The sequence below is a fragment of the Hyla sarda genome, chromosome 4 (assembly GCF_029499605.1).
Source record: "Hyla sarda isolate aHylSar1 chromosome 4, aHylSar1.hap1, whole genome shotgun sequence".
Lineage (NCBI taxonomy): Eukaryota > Metazoa > Chordata > Amphibia > Anura > Hylidae > Hyla > Hyla sarda.
Window position 1 is genome coordinate 399,680,807 of NC_079192.1, and position 23,644 is coordinate 399,704,450.

General features: G+C 43.9%; 1 protein-coding gene across 1 annotated transcript in view; it reads right to left on the reverse strand.

Annotated features, from left to right (window-relative positions):
* Positions 1-23,644, reverse strand: part of LOC130267470 (gastrotropin-like) — a 101,584-nt gene that overhangs the window by 48,602 nt on the left and 29,338 nt on the right. The gene's annotated exons all lie outside the window — the stretch shown is intronic.

The window sequence follows — 23,644 nt, forward strand, 5'->3', positions numbered from 1 at the left end:
CTAGGCATACAGTCACCCGATCGGCAGGGAAATATAAAAAAAAACGGCCTTTGCCGTATTCCCACCACATCCTATTCATTTGAATGAGCCACACCAAAACTGTATCTTTCCAGCACAGTATTTCCCAACCAGGGTGCCTCCAGCTGTTGCAAAACTACAACTCCCAGCATGCCCAGACAGCCTTCGGCTGTCTGGGCATGCTGGGAGTTGTAGTTTTGCAACAGCTGGAGGCAACCTGGTTGGAAAACATTTTTCTAACCATTACGCAGGCAACAGAAAAGGCATGAAAACAACCTCTGTTTAAAAAATTCGTACTTTAAAAATAGATTACAGAAAAATTATCTTCTATCATATCCAATTCCCAAGACAAATTTCAGCAAAACTGATCTCCACGGCTAGATTATACGTCCCCATCTGGCATTCCCTGCAGACTACTCTCTCGCTCTAGTCTGTTTTACCCTCCCCCCCCCCCCCCAAATCTATTTTCTTCCTCCTCCTTCCCTTTGTCTTTCCTTTCCTATTCATTCTTCTTGTTTTTACTTTATTTATTCATTTATTCATGTATTTATTTGGGCTGTTTAACTCCTGACTTACCGATTTTCATTTTTGCGTTTTTGTTTCTTGCGCCAAACCTTCTAAAAGCCATAACCTTTTTTTTTCCCCCATCAAATGACCCATATGAGGGCTTGTTTTTTGCTGGACCAGTAGTGTTGCTCGCGAATATTCGCAATTCGAATATTATTCGCGAATATCGCATATTCGCGAATTCGCGAATTTCGCGAATATAGCGCTATATATTCGTAATTACGAATATTCGTTTTTTTTTTTTTTTTTTTTTCTTCACAGTACACATCACAGTGATCATCCCTCTCTGCTTCCAGCTTGTGTGGTGTAAAGAAGACTGTAATACTACTGTGTGAGACTGGCGTGCGTAAATTCGCATATACGAAAATTAACATATGCTAATGTTCGCATATGCGAATTTGCACATATGTTACTTTTCGCATACGCGAATGTTCGCATATGCGAAAATAAAACGAGAATATAACGAATATGCGAATATTCGCGAATATATGACGAATATTCGTCCATATATTCGCGAATATTCGCGAATTCGAATATGGCCTATGCCGCTCAACACTATGGACCAGTTGTATGTTGGAATTTCATTTTAATGTATAATATGTGGCGGAAAAAAAAAAAGATAAATTCATAAATAAATAAATAGAATAAAAATGAAACATCTTGTTGGATGAAATTGGAAAAAAAATATATATGCAATTTTGCTTATAGGAGTAGGGTTTGTTTTTTCACTGTGTACTTTATATTGAAACTCTGACATGTTCCCTTTATTTTTTATTCGTTCAGAATTTTATGAAAAATTTTATTGTGACCGAATCCGAATTTCCACTCAATTCAAAATAACGAATTTCTTCATTCACTCCATTTTGTTATTACTCTCAGGATAAGGTTCCACTGAGTTTTTGCAGTAAAAAAAAAAAAAACTGTATTTAACGAAATTGTAATTTTCTATAACAAAATTTTAATACATTTTTAAACAGGGACCAATTTAAGTGGGCGGCAGGGACCTAAAAATGTAGCCGACAATAATAAAAATGTGGAAAGGGGCCATTTTGTTAAACTTTTTATTACTAATGTATTTTAATAATGTGTTTAATAAAGTGTGTGTGTGTGTGTGTGTGTGTGTGTGTGTGTGTGTGTGTGTGTGTGTGTGTGTTTTAACATTTTTAACTTTTTTCACATTTTTATTTTATTTTTTTATTTTTTTTAGGTAGTACTACTACTCCCAGCATGGAACAGATTGTTCCAATATGGGAGTAGAAGTACCTGTACTAATAGACAGACATACAGGGGATATCCGACTGTTGCTGACTTTCATTAAAAAAAAGCATTTTTATCCCGATTAAAGCTAGAAAGCAGCAAAAAAAGTATGCTTGAACTGTAATTTCTAACAACTTTGTCATCCTGGGCTAGTTTATGGGGGTTAAAATCCGTGACAGTTGCGCTTTAACTGCAGGTACTACTGCTCCCAACCTGGAGCACACTCAGCTCCATGCTGGGAGCTGTAGTACCTGCATTAATAGACAGATCGCAACAGATGTCAGAAGTGACACCTGTTGCGATCTGTCTATTAATGCAGGTACTACAGCTCCCAGCATGGAGCTGAGTGTGCTGCATGTTGGGAGCAGTAGTACCTGCAGTAAAGGAAAGATCACACCGGGTGTCACTCCTGACACCCACTGCGATCGTCCTGTATAATGTATAGATGCGGACGCTCTTCTATGGTCCCCTGCCCTGCCACATATATACACCTATTCATATTTCCCGCAGACAGTTGTGATTGGCTGGAACAATCTGGCCAATCACAGCTCTCTGCGGGAAATATGAATCTGTGATGTGAAGAACTTTACATCGCAGAACATAGTGCAGGATCGCACAGACGAACGGCCGGCCGCCCGCATCTATACATTATATGGGAGGATTGCAACAGGTGTCAGACCCCGGGGAGATCTGTCTATTAGTACAGGTACTACTACTCCCATCATGGAACAGTCTGTTCCATGCTGGGAGTAGTAGTACTACCTAAAAAATGTTTTAAAAAAATAAAGAAAAAAAGTGAATAAAAGTTAAAAACACACACACACACTTTATTATATCGATTTGCCATGAATTTATTTGGATCGAATAAAAAATGTTTTAAAAATTAAGCAAATCAGCCGAATCAAATTTTTCTAAAATTCGCTCATCTCAAATTCACTCAGTGTTACCCAATTTATATATAATTAATTTTATTGCTGTTAAAAATGAATGAATAAATACATATGTTCAAAATCATCCAATTCTGACCCCTATAACTGAGTTGTCCATCTAGGGGCTGTATGAGGGTTTATTTTTATTTATAGTAATCTTTAGTTCTTATTGGTACCATTTTGGAGAAGACCTTTTTGATCCCTTTTTATTATATTTTAATATAAACAAAGATCAGCAATTCTGGCTTCAGTATTTAATTTTTTTGTTTACATTATTTACTATGTGCTGGGAGTTGTAGTTTTGCAACAGCTGGAGGCAAAAATGCAACTCCCAGCATGCCCTTTTGCTGTCTGGACATGCTGGGAGTTGTAGTTATGTAGTTATGACAAAGTGTGCCTCTAGCTGTTGCATAACTACAACTCCCACCATGCACGGACAGCTAAGGGGCATGCTGGAAGTTGTAATAGTGTGCCTCCAGCTGTTGTATAACTACAAATTCCAGCAAACTACAACTCCCAGCATGCAATGATAGATGTACATGCTGGGAGTTTTAGTCTTGCAACAGCTGGAGGCCCACTGGTTGCGAAACACTGAGTTTAGTAACAAACTCTCAGTGTTTTGCAGCCAGTGTGCCTCCAGCTGTTGCATAACTGGTGTTGCTCACGAATATTCGCAACGCAAATTTTATTATTACGCGAATACGAGAATATAGCATTATATATTCGTAATTACGAATATTCGTATTCGTAATTTTCGCATATGCACATTTTTGTTTAGGTTATTGTTCGCATATATTAATATTCGCAAACGTAAATTTTCGCTTATGTTTATGTTCGCATATGCTAATTTTTCGCATAAGCGAATTTTGCTTATGTTAATGTTCGCATATGCGTATTTTCGCTTATGTTAATGTTCGCATGTGCAAATTTTCGCATATGGTAATTTTTTTTTTCCCCCGCATATGCGAAAATATGGAGAGGATATTACAAATATGCGAATATTTGCGAATATATGTCGAATATTCGCCCATATATTCGCGAATATTCGCGAATTCGAATATGGCTTATGCCGCTCAACACTATGCATAACTACAAACCCCTAGCATGCACTACAGCCAAAGGGCATGCTGGGAGTTGTAATTCTGCAACAGCTGGAGGTTTGTACAGGGTACATTCAAATGGGCGGAGGATTACAGTGAGTTTCTCGCTACAAGTTTGAGATGCAGCTAATTTTCCGCTGCAGCTCAAACTCCCAGCGGAAAACTCGCTGTGAACCCCCGCCCGTGTGAATGTACCCTAAAAACACTACACTACACTACACAAAATAAAAAGTAAAACAACACATACCCCAAAATAGAGCCTCCAGCTGTTGCAAAACAACAACTCCCAGTATTGTTGGACAACCAGTGACTGTCCAGGCATGCTGGGAGTTTTGCAACATCTGGAGGCACCCTGTTTGGGAAACACTGCCGTAGGGTAATTTTAGTATCGGAGGCAAGTGTTATTCTTGCATCCGGGTCCGTCCCTATGCAAATCCCTAATTTAGGCCTCAAATGAGCATGGCGCTCTCTCACTTCAGAGCCCTGTCGTATTTCAAGGCAACAGTTTAGGGCCACATATGGGGTATCTCTGTACTCAGGAGAAATTGCCTAACAAATTTTTGGTGGCTTTTTCTCCTTTTACACCTTATGAAAAGGTAAAGTTGGGGTCTACTCCAGCATTTTATTCTAAAAATGTTTTATTTTTTTACACTAACATGCTGGTGTTGCCCCATACTTTTCATTTTCACAAGAGGTAAAAGGAAAAAAAGACCCCCAAAATTTCTAACGCAATTTCTCCTGAGCATGGAAATACCCCATATGTAAACGTAAAATGCTCTGCGGATGCACAACAAGGCTCAGGAGTGAGAGCGCCATATACATCTGAGGATATCTGCACAGGGGTGGCTACTGCAGTTCTGACATAAACGCAAAAAAATGTTTAAAAAAACACCCACATGTGACCCCATTTTGGAAACTACACCCCTCACGGAACGAAACAAGGGGTATAGTGAGCCTAACACCACACAGGTGTTTGTAGAATTTTTGTTAAAGTTGGATGTGAAAATGAAATTTTTTTATTTTTTCACTAAAATGCTGGTGTTATCCCAAATTTTTCATTTTCACAAGGGGTAATAGGAAAAATGTCCCCCATAATTTGTAATACCCCATGTGTGGACATAAAGTGCTCTGCTGGCGCACTACAGGGCTCAGAAGAGAAGGAGCACCATTGGGCTTTTGGAGAGAGAATTTCGTTTGAATTGAAGGCCATGTGCATTTACAAAGCCCCCATGGTGCCAGAACAGAGGACCCTCCCCACATATGACCCCATTTTGTAAACTACACCCCTCACGGAATGTAATAAGGGGTGCAGTGCGCATTTACACCCCACAGGTGTCTGACAGATTTTTTGAACAGTGGTCCATGAAAATTAAAGATTTTATTTTTCATTTGCACAGGCCACTGTTCCAAAGTCTGTCAAACATCAGTGGGGTGTAAATGCTGACTACACCCCTTATTACATTCCGTGAGGGGTGTAGTTTCCAAAATGAGGTCACATGTGGGGGGGTCCACTGTTCTGGCACCATGGGGGGCTTTGTAAATGCACATGGCCTCCAACTTCCATTCCAAACAAATTCTCTCTCCAAAAGTCACATGTGGCTCCTTTTCTTTTGAGCATTGTAGTGCGCCAGCAGAGCACTTTACATCCACACATGGGATACTTCCATACTCAGAAGAGATGGGGTTACAAATTTTGTGGGGCATTTTCTCCTATTACGTCTTGTAAAAATTGTAAATTTGGGAGAAAAAAAACAGCATTTTAGTGAAAAAAACATTTTTTATTTACACACCCGACTTTAACGAAAAGTCGTCAAACACCTGTGGGGTGTTAAGGCTCACTTTACCCCTTGTTACGTGCCTTGAGGGGTGTAGTTTCCAAAACAGTATGCCATGTGGTTGTTTTTTTTTTTTTCTTGTTTGTTTGCTTTTTTTTGCTGTTATGGCACCATAGGGGCTTCCTAAATTCGACCTGCCCCCCAAAAACCATTTCAGCAAAATTCCATTGTCTCTCCTTCGCTTCTAGTGCCCCAAAGAGCACTTTACGTTCACATATGAGGTATTTTCTTACTCGAGAGAAATTGGGTTACACATTTCGGGTGGCATTTTCTCCTTTTGCCCCTTGTTAAAATTTAAAAAACTGGATCTACAAGAACATGCGAGTGTACAAAATTGAGATTTTGAATTTTCTCCTTCACTTTGCTGCTATTCCTGTGAAACACCTAAGGGGTTAAAAAACTTTCTGAATGTCATTTATAATACGTTGAGGGGGTGCAGTTTTTATAATGTGGTCATTTATGGGGTATTTCTAATATAAAGACTCCTCAAATCCACTTCAATCTGAACAGGTCCCTGAAAAATTCCGTCTTAGAAAATTTGGTGAAAAATTAGAAAATTGCTGCTGAACTTTGAAGCCCTCTGACGTCTTCCAAAAGTAAAAACATGTCAACTTAATGATGCAAACATAAAGTAGACATATTGTATATGTGAATCAATATATAATTTATTTGGAATGTCCGTTTTCCTCACAAGCAGTTTAAAAGTTAGAAAAATGCAAACATTTCAAATTTTTCATGAAATTTTTGATTTTTTCACCAAGAAATGATGCAAGTATCACCGAACATTTACCACTATGTTAAAGTAGAATATGTCACGAAAAAACATTCTTGGAATCAAATTCATAAGTAAAAGCATCCCAGAGCTATTAATGCTTAAAGTGACAGTGGTCAGATGTGCAAAAAATGCTCTGGTCCTTAAGGTCATAATGGGCTGGGTCCTTAAGGGGTTAAAGAGGTACTCCGGGGAACTAAACTTACACACAAACACTGGGACCCCTCTGTTATCTCATGTTTGGGGCCCCGGCTACTTACCATCTGTCCTCAATGCGCTCCGGCCCCCACCTTCACCTTCAAAGTGACTGATTGGCTGAACGGGTTGTCACTTGCGCTCGTCCAGGAAGGTGGAGGCCGGAGCACCATGAGGACAGGTAAGTAGCTGGGGCCCCTTACAGATGCTTGCGGGGGGTTCCAGTGGTCCAACCACCCGCGATCAGACACTTATCCCCTATCCTGTGGACAGGGAATAAATGTGTGATAAGTAAAGTTCCCCGGAGTCCTCCTTTAATAGTTTGGATATTTCCATATGCTCACTGACATTCCACCCATCTAATGAGCAGCTGCAGCGTCCCCAAACCCAGAAGCGCCAAACAGTGAAACTCATTTATACCAGCGACAATGCAGGAACGTGGAAGATAACAGACCGTTGTTTTTTCTTTTCTTTTTACTCTCAACCTCCCTGTCCATATTTCAATTAAAAAAGTTGTGGCTAGACAAGCACTTTAACCCCTTTGGGGAAAAAGACCATTTTGACCTTAAGGACAAGGCCAATTTTCATTTTTGCACTTTCATTTTTTCCTCCTCCCCTTCTAAAAATCATAAAGCTTTACATTTTCCACCTATATACCCATATAAGGTCTTGTTTTTTGCGTCACCAATTGTTCTTTGTACTGACAAAAAAAAAACGTATTTGTGGGGTGAAAAAAAACACAATTTTGTAACTTTTGGGGGCTTCCAATTCTATGCAGTGCACTTTTCGGTAAAAGTGACACCTTTTCTTTATTCTATAGGTCCATACGGTTACAAGGATACCTAATTTATGTAGGTTTTATTTTATTTTACTACTTTAAAAAATTATAACTACATGCACCAAAATTAGTATGTGTTACGCCGAGCGCTCCGGGTTCCCGCTCCTCCCCGGAGCGCTCGCTACACTCTCGCTCCCGCAGCGCCCCGGTCAGATCCACTGACCGGGTGCGCTGCGATACCGCCTCCAGCCGGGATGCGATTCGCGATGCGGGTGGCGCCCGCTCGCGATGCGCACCCCGGCTCCCGTACCTGACTCGCTCTCCGTCGGTCCTGTCCCGGCGCGCGCGGCCCCGCTCCCTAGGGCGCGCGCGCGCCGGGTCTCTGCGATTTAAAGGGCCACTGCGCCGCTGATTGGCGCAGTGGTTCTAATCAGTGTGTTCACCTGTGCACTCCCTATGTATACCTCACTTCCCCTGCACTCCCTCGCCGGATCTTGTTGCCATTGTGCCAGTGAAAGCGTTCCCTTGTGTGTTCCTAGCCTGTGTTCCAGACCTCCTGCCGTTGCCCCTGACTACGATCCTTGCTGCCTGCCCCGACCTTCTGCTACGTCCGACCTTGCTTCTGTCTACTCCCTTGTACCGCGCCTATCTTCAGCAGTCAGAGAGGTTGAGCCGTTGCTAGTGGATACGACCTGGTCACTACCGCCGCAGCAAGACCATCCCGCTTTGCGGCGGGCTCTGGTGAATACCAGTAGTGACTTAGAACCGGTCCACTAGCACGGTCCACGCCAATCCCTCTCTGGCACAGAGGATCCACCTCCTGCCAGCCGGCATCGTGACAGTAGATCCGGCCATGGATCCCGCTGAAGTTCCTCTGCCAGTTGTCGCCGACCTCACCACGGTGGTCGCCCAGCAGTCACAACAGATAGCGCAACAAGGCCACCAGCTGTCTCAACTGACCGTGATGCTACAGCAGCTACTACCACAGCTTCAGCAATCATCTCCTCCGCCAGCTCCTGCACCTCCTCCGCAGCGAGTGGCCGCCTCAGGCCTACGACTATCCTTGCCGGATAAATTTGATGGGGACTCTAAGTTTTGCCGTGGCTTTCTTTCGCAATGTTCCCTGCACTTGGAGATGATGTCGGACCAGTTTCCTACTGAAAGGTCTAAGGTGGCTTTCGTAGTCAGCCTTCTGTCTGGAAAAGCTCTGTCATGGGCCACACCGCTCTGGGACCGCAATGACCCCGTCACTGCCTCTGTACACTCCTTCTTCTCGGAAATTAGAAGTGTCTTTGAGGAACCTGCCCGAGCCTCTTCTGCTGAGACTGCCCTGCTGAACCTGGTCCAGGGTAATTCTTCCGTTGGCGAGTACGCCGTGCAATTCCGTACTCTTGCTTCAGAACTTTCCTGGAATAATGAGGCCCTCTGCGCGACCTTTAAAAAAGGCCTATCCAGCAACATTAAAGATGTTCTGGCCGCACGAGAAATTCCTGCTAACCTACATGAACTCATTCATCTAGCCACTCGCATTGACATGCGTTTTTCCGAAAGGCGTCAGGAGCTCCGCCAGGATATGGACTTTGTTCGCACGAGGCGTTTTTTCTCCCCGGCTCCTCTCTCCTCTGGTCCTCTGCAATCCGTTCCTGTGCCTTCCGCCGTGGAGGCTATGCAAGTTGACCGGTCTCGCCTGACACCTCAAGAGAGGACACGACGCCGCATGGAGAATCTCTGCCTGTACTGTGCCGGTACCGAACACTTCCTGAAGGATTGTCCTATCCGTCCTCCCCGCCTGGAAAGACGTACGCTGACTCCGCACAAAGGTGAAACAGTCCTTGATGTCAACTCTGCTTCTCCACGTCTTACTGTGCCTGTGCGGATATCTGCCTCTACCTTCTCCTTCTCCACTAAGGCCTTCTTGGACTCCGGATCTGCAGGAAACTTTATTTTGGCCTCTCTCATCAACAGGTTCAACATCCCAGTGACCAGTCTCGCCAGACCTCTCTACATCAATTGCGTTAACAATGAAAGATTGGACTGTGCCGTGCGTTACCGCACAGAACCCCTCCTAATGTGCATCGGACCTCACCACGAAAAAATTGAGTTTTTGGTCCTCTCCAATTGCACTTCCGAAATTCTCCTTGGACTACCCTGGCTTCAACACCATTCCCCAACCCTGGATTGGTCCACAGGGGAGATCAAGAGTTGGGGTCCCTCTTGTTTCAAGGACTGCCTTAAACCGGTTACCAGTACTCCTTGCCGTGACCCTGTGGTTCCCCCTGTAACCGGTCTCCCTAAGGCCTATATGGACTTTGCGGATGTTTTTTGCAAAAAACAAGCTGAGACTCTACCTCCTCACAGGCCTTATGACTGTCCTATTGACCTCCTCCCGGGCACTACTCCACCCCGGGGCAGAATTTATCCTCTCTCTGCCCCAGAGACTCTTGCTATGTCTGAGTACATCCAGGAAAATTTAAAAAAGGGCTTTATCCGCAAATCCTCCTCTCCTGCCGTAGCCGGATTTTTCTTTGTGTCCAAAAAAGATGGCTCCCTACGTCCTTGCATTGACTACCGCGGTCTTAATAAAATCACGGTAAAGAACCGCTACCCTCTACCTCTCATCTCTGAACTCTTTGATCGCCTCCAAGGTGCCCACATCTTTACCAAACTGGACTTAAGAGGTGCTTATAATCTCATCCGCATCAGAGAGGGGGATGAATGGAAAACGGCATTTAACACTAGAGATGGACACTTTGAGTATCTGGTCATGCCCTTTGGCCTGTGCAACGCCCCTGCCGTCTTCCAAGACTTTGTTAATGAAATTTTTCGTGATCTCTTATATTCCTGTGTTGTTGTGTATCTGGACGATATCCTGATTTTTTTCTGCCAACCTAGAAGAACACCGCCAGCATGTCCGCATGGTTCTTCAGAGACTTCGTGACAATCAACTTTATGCCAAAATGGAGAAATGTCTGTTTGAATGTCAATCTCTTCCTTTCCTAGGATACTTGGTCTCTGGCCAGGGACTACAAATGGATCCAGACAAACTCTCTGCCGTCTTAGATTGGCCACGCCCCTCCGGACTCCGTGCTATCCAACGTTTTTTGGGGTTCGCCAATTATTACAGACAATTTATTCCACATTTTTCCACCATTGTGGCTCCTATCGTGGCTTTAACCAAAAAGAATGCCAATCCTAAGTCATGGCCTCCTCAAGCGGAAGACGCCTTTAAACAGCTCAAGTCTGCCTTTTCTTCAGCTCCCGTGCTCTCCAGACCTGACCCATCTAAACCCTTCCTATTGGAGGTTGATGCCTCCTCAGTAGGAGCTGGAGCGGTCCTTCTACAAAAAAATTCTTCCGGGCATGCTGTTACTTGTGGTTTTTTTTCTAAGACCTTCTCTCCGGCGGAGAGGAACTACTCCATCGGGGATCGAGAGCTACTAGCCATTAAATTAGCACTTGAGGAATGGAGGCATCTGCTGGAGGGATCAAGATTTCCAGTTATTATTTACACCGATCACAAGAACCTCTCCTTTCTCCAGTCTGCCCAACGGCTGAATCCTCGCCAGGCCAGGTGGTCTCTGTTCTTTGCCCGATTTAATTTTGAAATTCACTTTCGGCCTGCCGATAAGAACATTAGGGCCGATGCTCTCTCTCGTTCCTCGGATGCCTCGGAAGTAGAGCTCTCTCCGCAACACATTATTCCTCCTGACTGCCTGATCTCCACTTCTCCAGCCTCCATCAGGCAAACTCCTCCAGGGAAGACCTTCGTCTCCCCACGCCAACGCCTCGGAATCCTCAAATGGGGTCACTCCTCCCATCTCGCAGGTCATGCGGGCATCAAGAAATCCGTGCAACTCATCTCTCGTTTCTATTGGTGGCCGACTCTGGAGACGGATGTTGTGGATTTTGTGCGAGCCTGCACTGTCTGTGCCCGGGATAAGACTCCTCGCCAGAAGCCCGCTGGTCTTCTTCATCCTCTGCCTGTTCCCGAACAGCCTTGGTCTCTGATTGGTATGGACTTTATTACAGACTTACCCTCATCCCGTGGCAACACTGTTGTTTGGGTGGTCGTTGATCGATTCTCCAAGATGGCACATTTCATCCCTCTTCCTGGTCTTCCTTCTGCGCCTCAGTTGGCAAAACAATTTTTTGTACACATTTTTCGTCTTCACGGGTTGCCCACGCAGATCGTCTCGGATAGAGGCGTCCAATTCGTGTCTAAATTCTGGAGGGCTCTCTGTAAACAACTCAAGATTAAATTAAACTTTTCTTCTGCTTATCATCCTCAATCCAATGGGCAAGAAGAAAGAATTAACCAGGTCCTGGGTGATTATTTACGGCATTTTGTTTCCTCCCGCCAGGATGACTGGGCAGATCTTCTACCATGGGCCGAATTCTCGTATAACTTCAGAGTTTCTGAATCTTCTTCCAAATCCCCATTTTTCGTGGTGTACGGCCGTCACCCTCTTCCCCCCCTCCCTACTCCCTTGCCCTCTGGTGTACCCGCTGTGGATGAAATATCTCGTGATCTTTCCACCATATGGAAAGAGACCCAAAATTCTCTCTTACAGGCTTCATCACGCATGAAGAAGTTTGCTGATAAGAAAAGAAGAGCTCCCCCCATTTTTTCTCCCGGAGACAAGGTATGGCTCTCCGCTAAATATGTCCGCTTCCGTGTTCCCAGCTACAAATTGGGACCACGCTATCTTGGTCCTTTCAAAATGTTGTGCCAGATTAATCCTGTCTCTTATAAACTTCTTCTCCCTCCTTCTCTTCGTATTCCTAATGCCTTTCACGTTTCTCTTCTTAAACCACTCATCATCAACCGTTTCTCTCCTAAACTTATCTCTCCCACTCCTGTCTCCGGTTCTTCTGACATCTTTCCCGTAAAGGAGATACTGGCCTCCAAAAAGGTCAGAGGAAAAACCTTCTTTTTGGTTGACTGGGAGGGCTGTGGTCCTGAAGAGAGATCCTGGGAACTTGAGGACAATATCCTAGATAAAAATCTGGTCCTCAGGTTCTCAGGCTCCAAGAAGAGGGGGAGACCCAAGGGGGGGGGGTACTGTTACGCCGAGCGCTCCGGGTTCCCGCTCCTCCCCGGAGCGCTCGCTACACTCTCGCTCCCGCAGCGCCCCGGTCAGATCCACTGACCGGGTGCGCTGCGATACCGCCTCCAGCCGGGATGCGATTCGCGATGCGGGTGGCGCCCGCTCGCGATGCGCACCCCGGCTCCCGTACCTGACTCGCTCTCCGTCGGTCCTGTCCCGGCGCGCGCGGCCCCGCTCCCTAGGGCGCGCGCGCGCCGGGTCTCTGCGATTTAAAGGGCCACTGCGCCGCTGATTGGCGCAGTGGTTCTAATCAGTGTGTTCACCTGTGCACTCCCTATGTATACCTCACTTCCCCTGCACTCCCTCGCCGGATCTTGTTGCCATTGTGCCAGTGAAAGCGTTCCCTTGTGTGTTCCTAGCCTGTGTTCCAGACCTCCTGCCGTTGCCCCTGACTACGATCCTTGCTGCCTGCCCCGACCTTCTGCTACGTCCGACCTTGCTTCTGTCTACTCCCTTGTACCGCGCCTATCTTCAGCAGTCAGAGAGGTTGAGCCGTTGCTAGTGGATACGACCTGGTCACTACCGCCGCAGCAAGACCATCCCGCTTTGCGGCGGGCTCTGGTGAATACCAGTAGTGACTTAGAACCGGTCCACTAGCACGGTCCACGCCAATCCCTCTCTGGCACAGAGGATCCACCTCCTGCCAGCCGGCATCGTGACAGTATGTTTAAAATTGTCATCTTCTGACCCCTATAACTTTTTTATTTTTCCATGTACGGGGCTATATGAGGGCTGTAGTTTTTATGGGTACCGTTTTGATGGGGCTTTTTGATCGCTTTTTATTAATTTTTTATGGTATATGAAGTGACCAAAAATGCACAATTTTGGAATTTTAATATTTTTTTACGTGTACACCATCGACCGAGCAGTTAAAGAACCCTTATATTTTAATAGTTCGGACATTTACACATGCGGCGTTACATCATATGATTTTTTTTCTTTTTTCTTTTATTTAAAAATTGGGTTCAAACTTTCATTAGGAAGGGGTTAATAAACTTTTATAAACTTTTTTTAACACTTTATTTTTATTTATTTTTTAGCCCCCATAGGGGGCTATACCATGCACACTTTTGATTGCACATTCTGATCAATGCTATGCCATAGCATAGCATTGATCAGTGTTATCGGTGCTCTGCTGCTCCAGCCTGCTGAGCAGGCATGGAGCAGCAGATCACAGATCGGACAGAAAGGAGGCAGGTGAGCACCCTCCTGCTTTTTTGATGGGGCACTCAGGACCCACCGGGTTTGACGCGTGCTCTGCTCGTGAGCGTGCTTCAAACTCCGGGAACGGGACAAGGACGTACAGATACGCCCTCCATCCTTAAGTACCTGGACGCGAGGGCGTACCCATAAGCCCACCGTCCCCAACAGGTTAAAAAGACACTGTGTTATTTAAACAAACTTTGCAAAGATCAATAGTCCATGCGAATATAAGAAACTGTGCTATATATCTTAGTGGACAAAAATGCTTATTTCTCCTGATATCAAACCTTTTCCCTCTCCCTCTCCTGTTGTTAAAATCAACTCTGAAAATCAGCTCAGTTTTCTCCTGTGTCTGCAAGACAAGCAATACAAGTCTATGGAGGGGGCAGGAGGGAGCTCCATCCACCAGCTCTGGGAGAACTGCCAATTATTGATAAAGCCTGCAGAGCAGAAAACTGCTGAAAAATGCCCTTTACGATTTATGTAATGGCTAGAAATAGTGCTGCTCTTCATGTACACACACAGGGGCAGCCTATCCTGAAAAGTCACCTTAAATGGCAGATACGCTATTAGTCCTTCTAGGGGACTTTTTTTTTTATGTAATCATTTGATGATATATACTGATCAGTGCTATGCTTTTGTATACCATCATACTGCAGCATGAAGATGGTATTGCTGTGTTACCATTCAGCTTCACAAGGCCGGGGAGAAAAGGGTCATTCACTCTGGTTTATGAGTTCATGAACTAGTGGTAGATGACAGGGTGAGACAATAAACTTTATTCCGGTAACTTCAGCCGCTGTATAAGGAAAAAGACACTTCCCTGGTAGACAGTAAGACTTACAGATAATCCTTATTTAGTTAACAGGGATGTCAAACAACGCTAGGTCACCAGTCAGATAAGATGTTACCACTGAGGTAATGAAATAATATAATTTATGTGTTAAAAAGACACTGGCTTGGTGAAAACTGTATAGCATGCAGTCTAATAAGGTAATAAGGTGTGTGTATATATATATATATATATATATATATATCTGTGGGGCCTAAACATTTCCCAAACATGTTTGAAAGCCCTATAGATAATGAATGGACTGTTGTCTCTGCATGCATGTTGTGCTCCATTAATTTGGGCAAAATTAGTGGGGGTCCCAGTGGTCAGACCCCTCCACCGATTAGCTAGTTATCCTCTATTTTGTAGATAAGGGATAACGTCTGATTTTAGGATTATCACTTTAAACTCCCTGGGTCGGCCATCTTTGTACTCAGAAGACAGAATGTATCAATGGAGAGGTCAAATGGCAATACAGTGCAATACATTAGTACTGCAAGGTATTGCACATGCAGCCAAATGATCGCTTGTACAAATCCCCTAGAGCAGTGATCTCCAAACTGTGGATCTCCAGATGTTGCGAAACTACAATTCCCAGCATGGCCAGACAGCACTGCGGACTTAGAGATGTTGAAAAACTACAACTCCCAGCATACACGGAAAGCACTGTGGACCTCCAGATGTTACAAAACTACACCACCACGCATGCCTGGACAGCCGTTGGCTGTCTGGGCATGCTGGGAATTGTAGTTTTTCAACATCTTGAGGGTCACAGTTTGGAGACCACTGAGCTAGTGGAATTAAAAGTCTAATAAAAAAAAAAGTGAAAAAAAACAAACAAAAAAAATACATAAGTGTGGAAAATAAAAATAAAACTTTTCTCATTCATAGCATAAAAAATTGGTATGTCCAAACTATCAAAATATTATATAGTAAGCACCGTCAGATATTTAAAAAAATAAATAAAAAAAAAAGGATTCAATATTAGAAATACTGCTTTTTAGTCACATAAAAAAAAACTGGATTAAAAGGCAATCAAAAAGTCACATCTATTCCCAATACAGTATCAATAAAAGCTACAGCTTATCCTGCAAAAAACGAGCCCTTACACAGCTCTGTACATTGAAAAATAAAGAAGCTATAGGGGGCAGAATACCCCCTACCAGAACTACTGTTTATTAGTCCCCTCACCTTCCAAAAAATATGGATTAAAAAGTGACCAAAAAGTCAGCTCTACCCCTTATATAGTATCAGTAAAAACTACAGCTCATCCTGCAAATAACGAGCCCTTACATAGCACTGTAGATTGAAAAATAAAAAAAGTTAAAGTGGTCAGAATGCCCACTGCCAGTATTTCTGTTTGTTAGTCACCTCACCTTAAAAAATGTGGATGAATATATATATATATATATATATATACAGTAAAAATAACAGCTCATCCTGCAAAAAACAAGCCCTTACATAGCTATGTAGAGAGAAAGACAAAACAAGTTAGAGGGGCCCAAAAAAGGACAATGCAAAGCTGGTATGTTTTTTTTTTTTTAAAGTAGTAAAACAGTGTTCCCCGACCTTTGGCTCTCCAGCTGTTGCAAAACTGCAACTCCTATCATGCCCAGGGATCTCCGTGCCCTGAGCCACCATGCTGACCCCCCCAAGTTATTCCTCAGAAAGATATAATTGAATTAGCCTCAGGGACGGCTGACAAATAGACGTTCTTGCAATTAACAAATCAAATAAGTAATTCAATTAATAAGCGGAAACGTCAAATTACACAGCGTCGGCCGTGAACATGTTACTCGGCCACCGAACAAGAGGCTGTGACAAGGTGACACACCGCCAATCATAGTAACGCTGAGTGTCATGCTGTGAAGGTGTCAGCAAACAGTGTGGAAATTTGTCAGTGCCTACATATCAAAGTGACGTGTATGAGAGATGATCCCACATCTAGTAGAGATGTGTTATATCTATATCAAAATTAATTAACCCTGTCAGAATCCAAATTCTTTTGTATGTTGTCCATCTTGGCAAAACATTATCCCTTGTAATATACTTCTCAGAGGCCATCGCATGTTGATGTCAGCATCGACATACAATGCTTTTTTATGTCGGGGCCATCGCATTAAGTGCTATCCGGCAGCGCAAAATGCTTAAGTTGCTGCCGGATAGCAGTTTAATGTTCCCCGTGTGGTGCGGTAAGTATTACTGACCCCTCCACGATGCTCCGGGGTGCCCTCCGGTTCCAGCGCTGGTCTTCCAGTGTCTTCTCGGCCCTCTCCGATGACGTCAATACGCTGCTGCGCACTTCATCCAATAGGAATGGCGTACGCAGCGGCTTAATGACGTCGCTACGCAGACCCAGTAAGGCCTTGCGGAAGACAGTGGAGGACCGGAGAAGACAGCAGAGGACCGGAGAAGACAGCAGAGGACCGGAGAAGACAGCAGAGGACTGGAGAAGACAGCAGAGGACCGGAGAAGACAGCAGAGGACCGGAGAAGACAGCGGAGGACCGGAGAAGACAGCGGAGGACCCGGAGAAGACAGCTGAGGACCGGAGAAGACAGCAGAGGACCGGAGAAGACGGCAGAGGACCGGAGAAGACCAGGAGAGCCCAGCGGAGGACCGGAGAAGACCAGGAGAGCCCAGCGGAGGCCCGGTGTCACCATTACGAGCGGCGGGGACAGGTGAGTACAGCTTCCTATACTTTACATTGCACGAATCCCTCAACATACGATGGATTCGACAAACGATGACAAAAAAAAAAGACCACTAGAGGTCACCCCAGCACCCAGAACATAATCCTGTCCGGCTGCAGCATCATCTTTGTCCCAGCTGAAGTACAGGCTGGGACAAAGTCCAATAAGTGAGGGTGGGACTAGTACTCCTCTGTGCTCACTCCTGTCCTATCAGACTGCAGCATGAAAACAGAGAGGAGGACGTTACAAAGCAGCCTGCAGTGATTGGATGAAGAGACCCAGCACAGCACAACAGACTCAGGGAGGAAGTGAATGTATGGCGAGAGAGGGCGGGAACAGTGCTTGTTTTGGACACGCCCCTTCCTGAGCAGTGGATGTCAGAATGAGTGAGCAGCAGAACAGAGGGGTTTGTGAGCCAAATACAGAAACTACACACAAAAAAAAGATGTGGAAAGCATCTGCACGACCTAGTGAGTTACATATTGATGAATAATTTTTTTCTGTTATAGGACAGGTATGCTTTAAAGAGAAATGCCTTTATTGACCACCTTGCATGGATAAGACAGAAGAAAAAAAACAGGATTTTTGTCACTTACTGGACTTTGTCCATGTCTGTGTTTCAGCTGGGACAAAGATGATGCTGCAGCCAGACAGGATTATGTACTGGATGGTATGGGGACCCCTAGTGGTCTTTTTTTTATAAGCCATGATTTCTATAAAAAGTAGATAACATTGTTCTTGTGCAGTATATTAGAAAGGTTAATATTTTGCCAAGATGTACAACATATAAAAAGTTTTTGATTCTGACAGTGCTGGTTTAAATTGAGAAATAGATATGTTACTAATTCTTCATGAAACAATATCCGGACTATACATCAATTCTGATGTTGTATCTTTGCCTTCATTCTGTAATCTACAATTCAGCAGAACCAGTTACTGACATTCTGTTCTATTTTGCATTGTTTAAAGAGTACCTGTCATCAAATAAAACGTTTAATATAGTTTTCCTTGTGTAATTAGCAGACACTTTTCCATTCACTTGCTTTTAAAATTATCAACATAAATATATTTAAAATGCAATGGAAAAAATGGCCATTAGGTGGCTCTGTTCTGTTCCCTGCCACTAATACAGTGAGTTTGGTCTCCTCCTGGCCTGGCAGGAGACCAAACTCAGGAAGTGCTTATCTGCACTGAGCTTAATTGACAGCTGCACAGAGCCTCACTGAAACATGCATAGAGCCTAAGGTCTTCTATTTATCACAGCACAAAAGATTTGAGGGCGGAAGTGGTCCCCCAGCAGGCTTCAGTGATGTCATGCCTGCTGGGGGAGCTTTTTAATGCTCTGTAAGGTTGGGAGGGGTGTTAGAAGTAGTTAGGGAACACAGCCTGAGTTAGTTTAGAAAAGTTTTTTGGTGACAGGTACTTTTTAATATCTACATTTGCCAGAGAACAAAAAAGAATGACAAAGTAATGCATCATAAAAGTCAGATGTGTCATTACAGATCCTTATAGCCGAGGTGTGAAGATTACTCCTCTAGATATGAGGAGAGGCGAGAATGAGCCTTTTCGAAGCGTTACTGTCATTTAGAGAAAAAAAAAAACTTTTGCCATGTCATAGAGCAGTGTTTCCTAACTAGGGTGCCTTCAGCTGTTGCAAAATTACAACTTCCAGAATGCCTTCAGCTGTCCGGGCCTGCTGGGTGTTGCAGTTTTGCAACAGCTGGAGGCACCGTGATTTTGATCACGGGGGGGAGCTGAAACTCCCACTGATCGCTAAAACAAATAAGGATATGGCAGATGTCCCTTGCAGACGTTTAATTCCATACCTACAGGAACAAATAGAGAGGCGTGTGTAGCTCCCTGCATTTTTTACACCTACCATAGAAATAATAAGAGAGTGGTGGTGGATCGCTTTATGAAGGAAGACACGGGTCTTAAATGGGCACTTTTAGAATCAAAAACTTCTTTTTTTAAAAACTTATTAAAGGGGTTCTCCGGTTGAAAACTTTTTTTTTTTTTTTTTTAATGAACTGGTGCCAGAAAGTTAAACAGATTTGTAAATTACTTCTATTAAAAAATCTTAATCCTTTTAGTACTTTATAGCAGCTGTATGCTACAGAGGAAATTCTTTACTTTTTGAATTTCTTTTTTCTGTTGTCCACAGTGCTCTCTGCTGACACCTCTGTCCGTGTCAGGAACTGTCCAGAGCAGCATAGGTTTGCAATGGGGATTTTCTCCTGCTCTGGACAGTTCCTGATACGGGCATCAGGTGTCAGCAGAGAGCACTGTGGACAAGACAAAAAAGAAATTAAAAAAATAAAGATTTTCCTCTGTAGCAAACAGCTGCTAAAAAGTACTGAAAGGATTAAGATTTTTTAATAGAAGTAATTTACAAATCTGTTTAACTTTCTGGCACCAGTTCATAAAAAAAAAAAAAAAAAAAAAAAAAAGTTTTCCACCGGAGTACCCCTTTAACGACGCAGGACGTATATTTACGTCCTGCGCCGGCTCCCGCGATATGAAGCGGGATCGCGCCGCGATCCCGCATCATATCGCGTCGGTCCCGGCACTAATCAACGGCCGGGACCCGCGGCTAATACCACACATCGCCGATCGCGGCGATGTGCGGTATTAACCCTTTAGAAGCGGCGGTCAAAGCTGACCGCCGCTTCTAAAGTGAAACTGAAAGTGACCCGGCTGCTCAGTCGGGCTGTTCGGGACCGCCGCGGTGAAATCACGGCGTCCCGAACAGCTGACCGGACACCGGGAGGGCCCTTACCTGCCTCCCCGGAGTCCGATCGGCGAATGACTGCTCCGTGCCTGAGATCCAGTCAGGAGCAGTCAAGCGCCGATAATGCTGATCACAGGCGTGTTAATACATGCCAGTGATCAGCGTAGGAGATCAGTGTGTGCAGTGTTATAGGTCCCGATGGGACCTATAACACTGCAAAAAAAAATGTAAAAAAAAAGGGTTAATAAAGGTCATTTAACCCCTTCCCTAATAAAAGTTTGAATCACCCCCCTTTTCCCATAAAAAAAATAAAACAGTGTAAAAAAAATAAAAAATAAACATATGTGGTATCGCCGCGTGCGTAAATGTCCGAACTATAAAAATATATCATTAATTAAGCCGTACGGCCAATGGCGTACGCGCAAAAAAATTCCAAAGTCCAAAAAAGCGTATTTTGGTCACTTTTTATACCATTAAAAAATGAATAAAAAGTGATCAAAAAGTCCGATCAAAACAAAAATCATACTGATAAAAACTTCAGATCACAGCGCAAAAAATGAGTCCTCATACCGCCCCGTACGTGGAAAAATAAAAAAGTTATAGGGGTCAGAAGATGACATTTTTAAACGTATAAATTTTCCTGCATGTAGTTATGATTTTTTCCAGAAGTGCGACAAAATCAAACCTATATAAGTAGGGGATAATTTTAACCGTATGGACCTACAGAATAATGATAAGGTGTAATTTTTACCGAAATATGCACTGCGTAGAAACGGAAGCCCCCAAAAGTTACAAAATGGCGTTTTTTTTCGATTTTGTCGCGCAATGATTTTTTTTCCGTTTCGCCGTGCATTTTTGGCCAAAATGACTAATGTCACTGCAAAGTAGAATTGGCGACGCAAAAAATAAGCCATAATATGGATTTTTAGGTGGAAAATTGAAAGGGTTATGATTTTTAAAAGGTAAGGAGGAAAAAACGAAAGTGCAAAAACGGAAAAACCCTGAGCCCTTAAGGGGTTAAAATGCTTAGGAAGGATCCATGCTTGTCTTGGGGATAAATGGCTGTGTTGTGAGTCCACCATAATGCTGCTTATTTCTTTTTGAGAACTGGATATTTCCTGTTGGAGTTCCCTCCCTCCAACTACAAGTCCCATGTCCCTTGTTTGTAAGTGTGAGGTCACTTTTCTCCGTCTCACACATCAGCCAGCCCACCCATTGAAGCACACCTTTGACTATTCCTTACAGCCCTGTGGAGAATGATTTTCCACCCACAAAGTGGTCGCTCCACCCATAGAAGTAGACAGGCGCCTTTGAAAACCTGACAATGTAATGTCTCAGGCCGCACTGCAACCTGGGAAAATCTGAGACGACATTCATTTTGTATGCTGCTAAAATGTCTCGGGCCGCACTGCAATCTGGGAAAACATGAGACGACATTCATTTTGTATGCTGCTAAAAATAAACATCGGGGCAAAAATCACAGAAGAATTGTGAGACCACCATCAAACACAGGTACAGACACTATATTATAAATGTAGCATAGTCAAATAAAAACATTTCTGGAATACCCCTTTAACCCCGAGACAATCCCTGTAAACATTTTTAGTTTGATTTAGATAAAAAAAAAAAAAAGAGTAGACATTGGTTTGACTCCTTCGTGCGTACACATAGGTGCGTATTTGCATCACGCACATCTTCTACCCGTAATGGGATTCAGTAATGGAGGTTGCAGGAGGGTCGGATTCTGTTTTCCATCCTCGTGGAGATGTCATTGTCGTCCTTGGAAAACATGTCAATTTGTGTTTACGCTAATGTTTCATAAGTCCCAATTTCACGCAGGCGTTGATCAGCGACGGCTGGAACAATTGTGAATGCGCTTTAATCTGCAGCTCCGCAATCAATCAATCAAAACAGCGGAGAATGAGATGCAATTTGTGTGTGAACAGATGGCAGGACGACATCTTCCTATGATGGCTCGGCTGCGGAAGCCTTAATGCGGCAATCAACCTTCCCGCTCGGTGTCTTGCAGGTGGCCTCGACTTGATTGCCATGCGTCGCGCTGTGCACTAAAATACAGACGTCAGCTACGGCGCCCAACACTATTACGGACCGGTGACAGGAGTCGAAGAATCCTTGAAAAGTCTGTATCTGTAGCATTGATTGGACTAGTGCAGTGTTTTCCAAACATTGTGTCTCCAGCTGTGGCAAAACTACCACTCTCAGCATGCCCGGACAGCCGTTGGCTGTCCGGGCATGCTGGGAGTTGTAGTTTTGCAACAGCTGGAGACACGCTGTTTGGAAAACACTGCACTAGTGACCCAACTACTGCTACAGAAGCACTTTTGCCCATGAAATGCACACTCACTGTTACTAATCCTACGGCACCATTCCAGGACTGATGCATTCATGTGGTTCATTACTGTAACTAGGTAATGTGATCACCAGTCAGATACTCACAGAAAATCACAGTACTTAAAGGGGTACTCCGGTGGAAAACTTTTTTTTTTTTTTTTTTCCAAAAAACAGGTTTGTAAATTACTTCTATTAAGAAAATCTTAAAGGGGTATTCCAGGAAAAAACTTTATACATATATATATATATATATATATATATATATATATATATATGTATCAACTGGTGCCAGAAAGTTAAATTACTTCTATTAAAAAATCTTAATCATGCGCAGGGACGTCCCTGTGCGTCGTCGTCAAGGCAACGTCACTAGTCTGGGGCTGGGCCCGGAGCGGAGAAGAGGGCCTCCCGGTGAAGATGGACAGCCCGGAACGACTAACCCTCCCCACCGGACGGTCCCTGCAGCATAGTTGGCCCAGACCAGCTCACCCTTCCTTCCCACCGAGGGGAGGTGAGTAGAAAACTAAAGGGGGGTCTGGATGATGACGAAGGCCTGGCAGTGGTCTTCAACCTGCGGACCTCCAGATGTTTCAAAACTACAACTCCCAGCATGCCCAGACAGCCGATGGCTGTCCGGGCATGCTGGAAGTTGTAGTTTTACAACATCTGTAGGTCCGCCGGTTAAAAACCACTGAAAGGGATTGACAGGCGGAGTGTTCACTCGAGAATAAGCCGAGAGGGGGGCGTTTTCAGCACGAAAAATCATGCTGAAAAACTCGGCTTATACTCGAGTATATACGGTATGTTCTTTTCATAAGTATTATGTTGTGTGTATTTAAATATGTTCTGTTCCTTTAAGGCCCCATTCACACTAGGGTATCATCCTGTAAAAAAAAAAAAAACGTTATTACTCCTGGTAAAAAGTCCTGAAAACGGCCGTCAAAAAATCCTATTCACGTCAATGGGATTTTTTTTTAACATCCTTTTGCATCAGTTACGTCCGTTTTTACTAACGCCAGTTATTTTTGCCGGCACAAAAGACGGTGCAAGCACTAATTTTTGGTCGGGACATTTGGTCCAGACTTGCAAAAAAAAAAAGGTGAAAAAACGGCCGTTAAAATTTAAGCTTATGGGAACTGGATGTGCAAAAAAAAATCCATTATCATCAGTTATTGTCAGATTTTTTTAACATCTGTTTTTTGTACTGAGCATGCTCAGTACAGATTTACCAAAAAAAAGGGTTCAAAACCTGATTTTAAAAAAAACGGATGTAAC